Source organism: Peromyscus eremicus, chromosome 2, assembly GCF_949786415.1.
Source record: "Peromyscus eremicus chromosome 2, PerEre_H2_v1, whole genome shotgun sequence".
Taxonomy (NCBI): Eukaryota; Metazoa; Chordata; class Mammalia; order Rodentia; family Cricetidae; genus Peromyscus; species Peromyscus eremicus.
The window spans coordinates 8,813,860-8,826,297 of NC_081417.1; the positions used below are offsets into that span (position 1 = coordinate 8,813,860).

A 12,438-nucleotide genomic window follows, 5' to 3' on the forward strand; every position below is an offset into this window, starting at 1 on the left:
CAACACCTGTGGAGCCTCCGCGGGGCTGGACTAGGCCCTCTGCGTAAGGAGACAGTTGTGTAGCTTGACCTGCTTGAGGGGCCGTCTGGCAGTAGGATCAGGATCCATGCTTGGCACATGAGCTAGCTTTTTGGAGCCCATTACCTGTAGTGGTACACCTTGTACAGCCTTGATGCAGGGAGAGGGTCTTGGACCTGCCTTAACTGAATGTACCAAGCTCTGCTGACTTCCCATGGGAGGCCTTATCTTCTTGTAGGGGGAATAGGGGGTTGGGGGAAAGGCTGGAGGGGCAGGAGGAGTGAAGAGAGGTATCTGTCATTGGTATGTAAAATGAATAAAAAAATTCTCATTAAAAAAAAGAAACATGCATATGATAGGTCAACGTTTTCTTTTCACATGTGTATACCATAATTTATGCTTCAAAATTCTATATTACTAGACTTTATTTTTTTATAACTTTGGTGAAAAACCTTTGTACATAATTCTGTATTATGCTCTTGACTTCTACCATACAATAAATTTGTAGACATCAACATTTTGGATCAAATGGAGTGAATACTTCTTACAACTGAGAAATATTTTGCCAAATCACCTTACAGAAAAATCACAATCCCCCAAAAGTTTTAGTAACTATTTCCTACACATTCACTGTTTTGGGTGTTTAGACATTTAATTCTTCTTTTAGTCTGTGTTTCTTCACCAAAAATACGTCTTTGTAAGTTTCTAGGCAATTTTGTAAGTTTCTTTTTGTAAGTTTCATTTTACATTTTCTTTGTCATTGTACTGGCAGGAGTTCCATTGGTTAGGAAGAGTTCTTATGCATGTGAAAACAACATCTTTTCACACCCATGTAACAACCTTTCACATTCATTTTTCCCCTTTAACATTTATTTTCATTGAAATATCTTAAAATATCTAGTAAATCACATTTTAAATATTTTAATCATTAAACTACCTTTCTACTAGCTATAGCTAAATGGTAAAATTCATTAAAAATTTTAATCCAGCTGGAAATTGTAACAAATCTTGCATCAACTATATATATATATATATATATATATATATATATATATATATATATATACCAATTGTTGAATAAGTACTTATGTGGGATTCTACCTTTGTGCATATTCAACTCTGCTATGCACTATAATGTTCTGAGTGTTTTATTCTTTTGAATATATTTTGGTGTCTACTCTCTCTGGATAGTTACTTTCATTGCTTATTGTTTCTTCCTGTTCCACCATCCAGTGCGTAGCTATGATATTAATAAAGTGAACACAGCAGTAATGCCATCTCTCCCCACTAGGTTATTGCATCATGTATAGTAGTTTAGATTTGAACATCTTGAGTTCATTTCTTTGTAAGTATTTTAGGATCAGTCCTTTCTGCAGGTCTTTTACAAAGTCTCTTTTCTTGAGCAAAACTCAGAAGAGGGACTTCTGGGAAGTACTAAGATCCCTGCTGGTGCAGTTGACCTCAAGTCTACAGTTGTTGCCCTTCACATACTCATTCTAGCCTCTTCTTGCTCTTGGTAAGTACCTCTGCTGGCTTGAGTAGCTTCACTAGTGGTCTGTTCTAGACCTTCGTCTATGAAGTATTTGAGTGTCTGACCAGCTTGCACTTCACAGGCCAAGATAGGATTGCTTTTGATGGCAGGCAACAGCCTGTCAGGGAGTACCTGTGTGCATCCCCTGATTCCAGACACAGTCCTTCCCCTCCTTGCATGTTGGCTCATGGGCATGCAGTTTAAGTTACCAGGTAGTTGTTTTCTTGAAAGCACATTGCTATTTTTGTCATATAACTAGGACAATTAAAGTCAGAGATCTCATATTTTAGGAACAAGAAATATTAAATTTTTAACTCTGTCACTGGAAATAAGTATAATGTAACCATTGTTTCTTCTAATCCTTGGTCCATAGACCCCAGTCATCCACATAATATAGACACAGCCCCATTGATGATGATGATTGTGGTTTTCATCCTGCATGATTGCTGTTCATCTTCACACACTGTTGCCTCAGAGCTGGTGCCTCAGTTTTACCTTTCCATTCTACCACTCTATCAAGAGAGTAGATCCCAGGGATTTAGAAGCCAATAGGATTTAGTAGATTGTGTGCCCATTGTTAAATATTTCTCATGAAGCTGTTCCCTTTGTCCAAGGAGGTTTTATGTGGCTATCCTCATCAGAAAATCTAACTTTGTGAAACATTCAGAATGAAGATCTGGGTGAGATTCTGAAGCATAGAAATATCCAGAAGAGTATCGTTTCTTGTAAAGAACATGTTTTTGGCTCTTTTGTAGCTTACTTTCTGCTAACTAACTTTTGTCCCCTTGAGAGAAGGCACCATATTAGGTCTTTTGCACTCTGTCCTTATAATAGACTTTTGTTGTGCTCACCTGACTTGTTTAGGAGTGTTTGGCCAATCATTACTAATAGGTAGAAGTTGTGTTTCCACCAGAATCTAGTCCCACATCTGCAGTTACGTCTTGAGTTGGCAAGTTGCAGATGAATTTGCTGTGGCTTTGCTCTAGAGCCATTGGAGTTCTGCATTGTGATTGTCCTATGGAGAGTTGCCAAAGACCCCACAAGGATCTTGTTTTCCCCTATCACACGCACCTCTGGTATCTGGGAATCCCAAGGTCATATAACCTAAGTGGCAAGGCTTCCTATAGCACAGCTTGGATGTGTTAGAGGGATTTCCACATCCAGTAACATGGAAAGATGATAGCATCTCATAACACTTGGTACTATCTAGAGAACTATTCTCAGCTGCAGTGTATTAATAGAAATGAAAAAGCCTTTTAAGAGTTGAGTTGCATCCTCTGAAGTTGGAGATATGAGATGCAATGTCTTTTGCTTGTCTGTACTTTCCAGAGGAAGTTCTCCCAAACATGGGCCTACAAATCCCCAATTTATTCTGATAAGACAGGCCTTACGTTGTTGCAGGTTTTATTCTCAAGGTGTGTTAACAAGGCCTTCAACATATTTCCTGTTTCCCATTGTATAAACTTACTGATATAATGGACACATATGGCTATCTTCAGTGCTACTAGATAGTAAACAACAACAACAATAACAAATCATTTGGTTAGTATTCAAACAGAAGTGAGAGAGTTAAATACAGTCCTGGGACATGAATTTGATTTGAGATATACTGTGCACATTTACTCATTTTGTTAAGTTTTGGGAATATTAACTTTAATCATTGCATTATTTAAATCTTGCACTATGTACATAATATTTTTAAAAATCAAATTCATCAAAAATGAACTTAGTGAAGAATGTGTATGGTGATTAATAAGAGATACATAGACAGAATGAGTATTCACAGAGGAGACAGGAAGACTATTTATGATAGAAAGAATCCAATCTTACAACAGAGTACATGGAAGAAATGATGGTGAAGACACAGGCAGTGTGAGATGCTGGTAAAATGCACCAATGACTAGGGAGAAGACTAAAGGCTTCTCAAGATAAAGAAAGGATTAGAACACAAATATAACTGTTTTGGTCGTGTCTAAAAAGGAGAGACTGAGAAATAGGGTTTATGTCTAACATCTTCAAAATTCTCTGAGATAAGGGCAATGCCATTGCTGAGAAGATGGGGCAGCAGAGGTGAACGGCTTGTGAATGTTGAACTCAGCCAAGAGGCTAACAGTGTTCCCAAAGCCGCAGCACTGAAGGTCCGTCCTGTGGCAGCATTCAGAAGCCCAGGGTATACTTCGGGGGAAAAGTAGTAATTGGAGAGATCTAAGACTGAGAGAAATCAGAGAAGGTATAATAGAAAGATGGTGAAAATGGGAAGAAAAAAGAACAATGAGCAGAGGGAGTCCACGGTACAGAGGCACAATCAATAAAGAGAAATCCTGGGCAATGTTGCCTGTCAAGTGGTACTATTGACTGGATGAGGATAGGAAGCACCTTGGTTGGTGTAGTGAGGGCTGAGACTTGCCATGTCCCCAAGTCTAGACAAACATCTGCTACAGTGTACAAGGAATGATACAGTATGATCAATGATATCAACCCAGGGATGATAAGACTATAGGTTATTCTATTCAGTGACTAATGTGTTGCTTTGTAAAAAAGAAGAGGTAGAACATCTTTGAGGGAAATGAGATTTATCCAGTGACCAGGACATAGGATGATGTGATAGCCACCAGCCTCAGAGTTAGATTCAGACTTTGACATGTGTAATGGACATTGAACTATTTTAAAATGGTCAAGCATCTCTCTGTAAAGGAGCCACACACAGCATACATGACACCTGCAGATTGCCCCATGCAGTGCGCTTGCAAACTGTTTGAGGTTTCTAAAAAGACAACCATATTTTATATCCATTCCAGGGTTTTATGAAGAATTCTATCAATGTGCCAGTCATAGGCTGTGACTATAGTGATGGTCTGTGCTTGGTATAGAATTTATTTCTTTGTGCAGCCTAAATTTGCAGAATTCCAAGCTGGTCTCGTTAAGCACATTATGAATTGGTGGATGTGTAGAAAGCAAGTATGAGCATTAAGTGAGCCTTCACAGTCAGAAAAAATCTGATCACAGCCAACACAGTTTAGCTAACAGTACATCAAAAAGCTCTCAACTTTACTTCATTTTTAAATTATCTTGACTATAGTTTTTTCTTTTCCCTTTCATTTGTTGATTATTTCCCCCCAAACCATGAAGCACCTTCTACATGCATGACTTTCTGCCAGGGGTTGTAAGGGGAAGATGAATATCAGCTAATGTGTTTCTGCCTTCAGTGGCTTAAGGCTCTAAAAATAAAGTATATGCACAAAGAGCTATATACCAAGTCAGAGTCCAATAAAGAATTTATGAATGCTATTAAGATTAACTTTCCTTATAAACTTAATAGAAAATACTCAGTGAAATTGATCAGACACTCCTATGTGTTGCTGATGCATTACAAATGATACATACTTTAGGGAAGAATTAATTTGGCAATATATATCAAAGGCAGATGTATTTTACTATGCAACATTGTTCTGTGTGTTAGGCATGAGGGCTTAGGTCTGGCTAGAATGGGATATTGGAGAAACTAGGCATAAGAGTGTGCTAGAGGCCACAGGGAATGTTCTGTAGAAAAAAGGTCTTCAGAAGTTGTCTGTGGAGAGAAGCTTGGGAAAGGCATCATGACAAGATGTGAATGTGAGATTCATGCAACACGTTCCTGGAACTTTAAAGCCTTTCCAGATTGCTGTGTGTTATTTATATTCTATTTGTTTCCTTCATGGTGCAATGCATAGCCCCTCAAGGTCCCAGTGTGCCTAGGAAGGTCACTTCATATAAACTGCTGGCATTGCTTTCTCACACTATACTTATTAATCTTTTGTTATGTCCTCAGGTTTCTCACAGGAACTGCTCTATTACAGCACACTTGTCATTACACATAACCATCTGCACTGCTTGAGCTTCCTTGCCTTCTAGAAGCAGATGTCAGTTAGACCTTGAAATCCCACTAGAAAGTTCCAGAGTAAGATGTGGCCAGAGTAAGGCCTCCAAGTACGTTGTCATTGGCTAGAAAAAGGGATGGTTATCTGAGATAGCTCAGGCAAGGACCCTGAAAGCCAATAGTAGTGTAACAAAGCTGGAAGTTACACACACAGCTCCTTCTAGGCTCTGTTTGAGGTGACATATTTCATTTAGTCACAAAGTCTAGGATTTAGTAATTGTTTTATTTCCATGTTTCTCTATTAAACTCTAGAAAGCAATAAAAAAGTAATCTACAAAACCTTACTCTTTAAAATTGATTTCACTTGCCTAACAGATGGTAAGTCCTAAGTGTTATAGGGTGACAAACAGGGAAAGCTGTGGGCAGCCTGGGGCTTATGGTAGGAGTCCAAGGAACAAAAAGAGTTGTTTTGAGAATGGTTGAAGAAAAACTCTATAGTCACTGTGTTTATGTGATAGATGTGTAGGCAATTCCTTTATACTTTATTTATATTTTTTGTATATTATTATGAAATCTAAACTTTTTTTTGGAAGGTAAGTTTGTAATTATATTTATGTACAGAAAACTTAGCAGTGTACATTTAACCCAATTTAGTGGCGAGTTCTTTGGCCTTTGCCTTTTCCAGCTTGGCAATCCGAGCCACAGATTTAGGACCCAGGACGTTGCCTCCCCAGTGGCGGCGGATCTCATCATATCTGTCGTTGTAATTGGTCCTAATAGCTTCTAACAGCTTAGCCAGAGCACCCTTGTCTTCCGAGTTAACCTGTGTGAAGGCAACAGTGGTGCATGTCTTCCTGTGGACCAGCCGCCCCAGCCTGGCCTTTCCCTTGATGATGCAGTAGGGAACCCCCATCTTTCGACACAGGGCAGGCAGGAAGACCACCAGCTCAATGGGGTCTACACCGTGGGCAATCACCACCAGCTGAGCCTTCTTGTTCTCCACCAAGGTGGTGACTGTATTGACCCCCGCTCGGAGGACGTCCCCTTTGCCAGCAGCTTTCTTCTCAGCACGGCCAACAGCCTTTGCTTCTTCTCCTGTTTGTCTCTGGCCTGTACTTGTGGGCAAGCTTAAGCAGCTGGGTAGCTGTTTGTCGGTCCAGGGCCTGTGTGAACTGGTTAATGGCAGGAGGTACTTTGAGCCGCTTGTAGAGGATGGCTCTTCGCCGCTGCAGCCTAATGTAGCAGGGCCATTTGACGAAGCGTGTGAGATCTCTTTTGGGCTGGATGTCCTGCCCAATGCCGAAGTTCTTAGGCCTTTTCTCAAACAAAGGATTCACCACCTTTTTGGCCTCCTGTTTCTTCACGACGGCGGGGGCCGGGGCCACCTTCTTCCCCTTGGCCTTCTTTCCCTTGGGCATCTTGCTCGGCTGGAGGAGAGAGAAAGAAAAAGAAAATCTAAACTTTTAAAATGACTATCAACAAATGGAAAAGTGTTTTCCTAGATGATACAAACAAGGTTTATTAGATCGTGAGAGGAAGTTCATGATGGTCATTCAAGCCATAGGATATGGTCAGTAAATGAAATATGTGTGGGCTGTTTCCAACTGTCTAGCTTGCCTGGAGTTGTACTAACCCTGTCTTGAGAAATTTTCAGTCTCCCTCATGCTGCTGATGGTGAGTCAGCCCATGCTAACAACTGCAGAACAGAAGGACCAGCTGCCAGACCTGGGTGTTGAGAAGACCCATGCAGAGAAATGCTTTGGTGTGCACCTGGGAGGCTGAGGAGAATGTCAGCATGCAGAAGCTAGGGATGAATATGAAGCGCTGTGCAAGTGTTGAGCTTGCTGGAGATGAGCTGAGACAGGATAGCAGATGGGATGGGAAATAGCAAAAAGTAACCAGCAGCAGAAGGAAAGATGTTATGGAGTGGGGCAGTCTCAGCTGTCAGTTGCAATAAAAGGAAAAAGTATTGGTCAAAGTGATGTCATTGTTGACTTTTGTAGAAGGTCCTCCCAGCCCCCTCTGTTCTTTCTATTCTGGCATGTGGACCACTAGCTCTCCTTCCAGAAGAAAAGTAGTCCTAAGGCCATTTGCTTTCCTGATGTGACACTACATACTCCCATTTTCAAATGACTTCCAGAAATTCCTTGAATGACCCTCAGGAGCGACAGGATATTTATGTTCAGTGGGTGTTAACTGAAATGTTATCTCTATAGAGAGGAGACCACATAACAAGTAAACAGTTGAAGCTAAACATTGAAAGGGCAATAAGGAAAACAGATTAATTAACTGAAGAAACAATTATGTGACTTAGCAAGGAATAGCCTACTGATTTCTTTTTAGAACATTAAACTATATGATTTCTTTGAAAAACAAAATATTGGTTTATTCACCCATTCTTAACTCTGATAGTAGAGGAAAAGTACTAACAAATGTTGAGGTAAGAGTGTTGGGCATAGGCAAAACCAACACGGACAGAGTCCAGTCTTGAGGAGCCATGAGGTCTGTACTGCATGGGACCATTTTGATTGAATGGATGATTGGACAGACACACAAAAAGAGTGAGTGGGTGCTGCTGAAGAAATAGGAGAGAAAAATATATTGTATTTACAAATGCAATGTTTAAAAGATGAATGAGAATTAGAGCAATACCTTCATGTAGTAATATTCATACACATGATATGGAATGTTACTGTATTTGAAGGAATGACAGGTGAATTAGAGAAATACTTAAGAAAGAAGCTTTATGTCTATCATCAGGGGCCTTGGCTGTTTGCGTTGATGGACTTGAAACATTGCCTTGATTTCAAACCTTCTGTTCACCCAAAGATTGTCATCAGATCAGATTCATTCAGACAATGTGGTAGTTTGAATGTAGTTTGAATGGCCCCTATAGTGCATAGGGAGTGGCTATTAGGAGGTGTGGCTTTGTTGGAGGAAGTGTGTCACTGTGGATGCAGGCTTTGAGGTCTCATATATACATATATGCTCAAGTCACTCCCAGTGTCTCAGTTTACTTCCTGTTGCTTTTGGATCAAGATGTAGAATTCTCAGTTCCTCCAGCACCATGTCTGCCTACATAACGCCATACTCCCAACTGCCATACTTCCTACCATGATGATAATGGACTAAATCTCTGAAACTATAAGCTACCACTTCAATTAAATTTTTTCCTTTATAAGACACGATGGTCATGGTGTCTGCTGACAACAATAGAGACCCTAAAAAGACAGACGAATGACAGGATTTCACCATGTGGATGGGCTATGGGTTTACTGAAGCTGCAAGGTCACTGCAAGTATGACATTTTTCTTTCCTCACTTGCCCGTGTTCCTCTGTCATGGAAACGTTAAGGAGTGGTACCCTTTCAGATTGTGGCTTATTATTATTATTCTTTCCTATTATTTCTTCCTCCCCTGACTTCTAACCTGTGTCTGCCATCTAAACATAAAAAGCATTTGCTTCCCATCTGCCATACTTTACCACCTTGGTAAAGACTAACAAGTAAACACAGTCTAGAATATGATGCCCTGGAATTTAGCAATAGTGAGGTGAGAGCAACAAATTGTGTAGCAGGTGACTCATCTTTGAGATGGATATTCTACAGGGACCTTCCAGTATTGACCACTGAGAGTTGAGAACAGGAGAGGTACAGGGGTGGAGAAGGGTATTCTAACACCTCCTTTGACCTTGTGTATAGGCACCTCTAGCTCACCCCAGCCACACACCACATGTGCCTAAGGTTTTGCTTTGTAGAACAGATATTTCCACATTCTTTCCTCCATGATTTGTTTGCCTCTACTTTTACCATGAAGAAATTCAAACCTGAAAATGCCATTCTAGGATACCACTGGCAATTAGCTAGTAAATTTGCCCAGTACATTTTCTCATATTCACATTGCTGTGTCTGCATTAATAAATTCTGGAGCTCTATTGCTCTTTACAGTTGAAGTGCTTTTCATATTTTATTCCAGTCAAATCTCTAGAGAAAGTTTGGGTTTGCCAGGATGTCTGGAAAAGCACACCAATTGGAGTCAATTTCAAACTATTGTCTTCAGAAAATTGTGGACAATTTTTACCACTGAGTGACCTAGAAAAACCCCGAACTATGCTGCCCATTTGAAATTATGGAATGCAATACTAAATTCCTCTATAAACCTGTTTTCAATAAAAGAAAAATGCCATTGGTCAAAGAACTTTGAATCCAACAAAAAATTGTTTATTTATCTTAAAAACATCCATTCCCGATGATAGTTCTATTCTTAAAGTCATTTCTTAAAGAATCTCACCCACTAAAATATAAACGATTTAATGATTCAATGGCTCTGTCCTTTTGAATGTTTTATTACTGTGTGTGTATGCATGTGTACATCCCACAGTCTGTGTGTTGGGGTCACAGAACGACATACAGAGTCTGTTTGCTCCTCCCATCATTGAGTCCCAGAGATTGAACTCAGGTCATCAGGCTTGGCACCAAGTATCTTCATTTGCTGAGTCATGCCCCCAGACTCAATGGCTCAGTCCTTTAGTTGCCCAAAGTGGAGAACTGATAAAGTTACACACCACCATACTCTGCCAATAGATATTATAGGTGCTGCAAAATGGAGTTCTGAAGTATTAAAACTATTTGAGGCTTGAATTGTGCCAGGCTTGGAGTTTAGGGCTTTCCATATCTTACTTTATTTTATGACAACAGCAGTTTATGAGATACATGATATTGTTGGATAGATAAGAAAACAGATTTAGATCGAGAAACTGGTTCTGGTTAGAATGGAGACTTGATGGCACAGGCACTGAAACCCTGAAGGCTCTGACCTAAAAGCTCCTGTCGCTGAGCTACACTTGCCTTCTAAAATCTGCCAGGAGTGCTTGTGGAGCAGCGTCTGGTGGGAAAACAAACAGTGGGGGACAATTTAAGGGACACATATGACTCAACCGAGAGCCACATAAACTTTAGTCCCACTTGTTCCTGGTGTACATCCCTCTCTGAAAAAGTCTGTCCTTTGCTACAGTTAACTTTGTGCTGTGGCCTGGCATGCTCTTTCCTAAAATAAGTAGGCACAGAGATTTAGATTATTTGTTTTGGAATTATATGTTCATAGTGTCAATCACAGGTTAGATAATAAAAATACATTTTAGAACTCAGATTGTTGCCAAGTTGCTCATGGCTTAATGCTAATCATGTACAGGGATGTGGTGGGAACCTTCAACAACCCTTGGGCACTTGGATACTCACAGAGCTCTGTGGTGGTTTGAAAGAAAATGCCCCCCAAAGGGAGTGGCACTATTAGGAGGTGTGGTCTTGTTGGAGAAAGTGCGTCACTGTAGGGTTGGGCTTTGAGGTCTTTCTTGTTCAAGCTTCTCTTAGTGTGACTGTCAGTCAATTTCCCTTTGCTTGCAAGATGTAGGACTCTCAGCTATTCCTACAGCACCATGTCTGCCTGCACGCTGCCATGATCCCCATCATGATGATAATGAACTAAACCTCTGAAACTGTAAGCAAGCCCCCTCAACTAAATGTTTTCCTTATAAGAGTTGCCACGGCCATAGTGTCTCTTCACAGCAATGAAACCCCAAACTAAGACAAGCTCATAATGACAGCAAGTGTGGGACTGATGTGATCCTTGCATTCTCCTCACTGCCACACACACCAGGCTGTGAGGTGTCTTGCTGGTTTATTTTAAGCACAGATATTCTTAGGCTATTACACATAAAAGCATTTTAAGTTTAGGCTAGAAGAGTGAAATAGAAAACAGAAAGAGAGAAAGAGAGTTCATAGAATTGCCTGTGCTTTGGGGGGAAGTTAAGTCACTGAGTGTTTGAAAAGACAGGCTACTCTCTGCGAGATTTAACTGAGAAGAAATCTAGTCCCTTTTGGGAAAAAGCTCTGAACCTTTCCACTTAAATGTGTGGAAGAATGTTCTCTCACAAATACTGTTATATACTGTTATATAGGACAAAAGAATGACAATAAAAAAATTCAAGCCATATCGAGGCTTGAGAATCCAGAATGGGTTAAAGTGAAACACCAACTTGTAGCCTAGAGCACTAGAAAAATTAAAAATGTGTAATCTGCCTTATAGCCATGTAGAGTCAGTGTTAGCATGTGTGAATTATTTGTGGCTTGGGGACTGAAGCAAGTGTTTCAACTAATAAAAGCATGGAGGAGAAGCCCTGTGGCCCCTTGCCCTGTCACTCCATGACCCAGCTTCAATTGATTCAACTGTGCAAAGAGGGAACTAGACTAGACAAGAGCTAGTTCTGGTGTGTCAGATGCTAATATTTCCTCGTGATCCAGAATACCTTCTGCTTGTTATCCAGAGTCTTTTCAGAACCTTGAAATGTACATCTGACTATTGTGCCTAGTTTCCGATAAAGGACTCCTAAATCCTTGGAAGTTTCTGAGTGACAGGAAGTATGCTCTTCTAATAAGGTCATTCTGGATGCACTCATTTGAGATGAGAGGTGGCATCTAGAGAGATCAAACCTTCGTTAGAAATCTAGAGTATCCAGTCACATTTCCCATAACCTTCAGGAGATGAGAAGGCTTCAGACTGATTGAACAATTAACCTTTTTATCCACACAAAGAAAACTCCCCAAAAGCCCTATAGTAAAGAGGTTAGATAGTCATGTGCTGAGAGATAGCAGCTCTACAAGATGGAGGCTATTATCCAGGGTGCCTGTGTATCTTATTCTGTACCTCTGCATATGCTATTTCATTTACTTCTTATAATAATAATATTCTGTATCATAAAGCATCTGTTGTAAGCAAAGGGCTTTCCTGACTCCATTGGCCATTCTAGCACATTACTGAAACTAAAGAGAGGATGGAAGAACTCTATGTGATTATAGCTGTCCTGTCTGAAGTTGTTGTGGTCAGGAGTTTGTGGCTGCCCTTGAAGTATAGGCAGTCCTGTGGGACTAAACCTCCTATGTTTTGGAATATGATGTTAAATCCAGATAGCATCAGGATTTATTTAAATTGTAGGACACCAAAGTAGAAGAGCTAGTTATTTGTCAGAGGGAAATCCC

At 40.3% G+C, this 12,438-nt stretch overlaps 1 pseudogene; it reads right to left on the bottom strand.

The window, feature by feature from the left end:
- Positions 1-5,985: 5,985 nt before the first annotated feature.
- LOC131904528 (large ribosomal subunit protein eL8-like) lies at positions 5,986-6,853 on the bottom strand (annotated as a pseudogene).
- Positions 6,854-12,438: the final 5,585 nt, after the last annotated feature.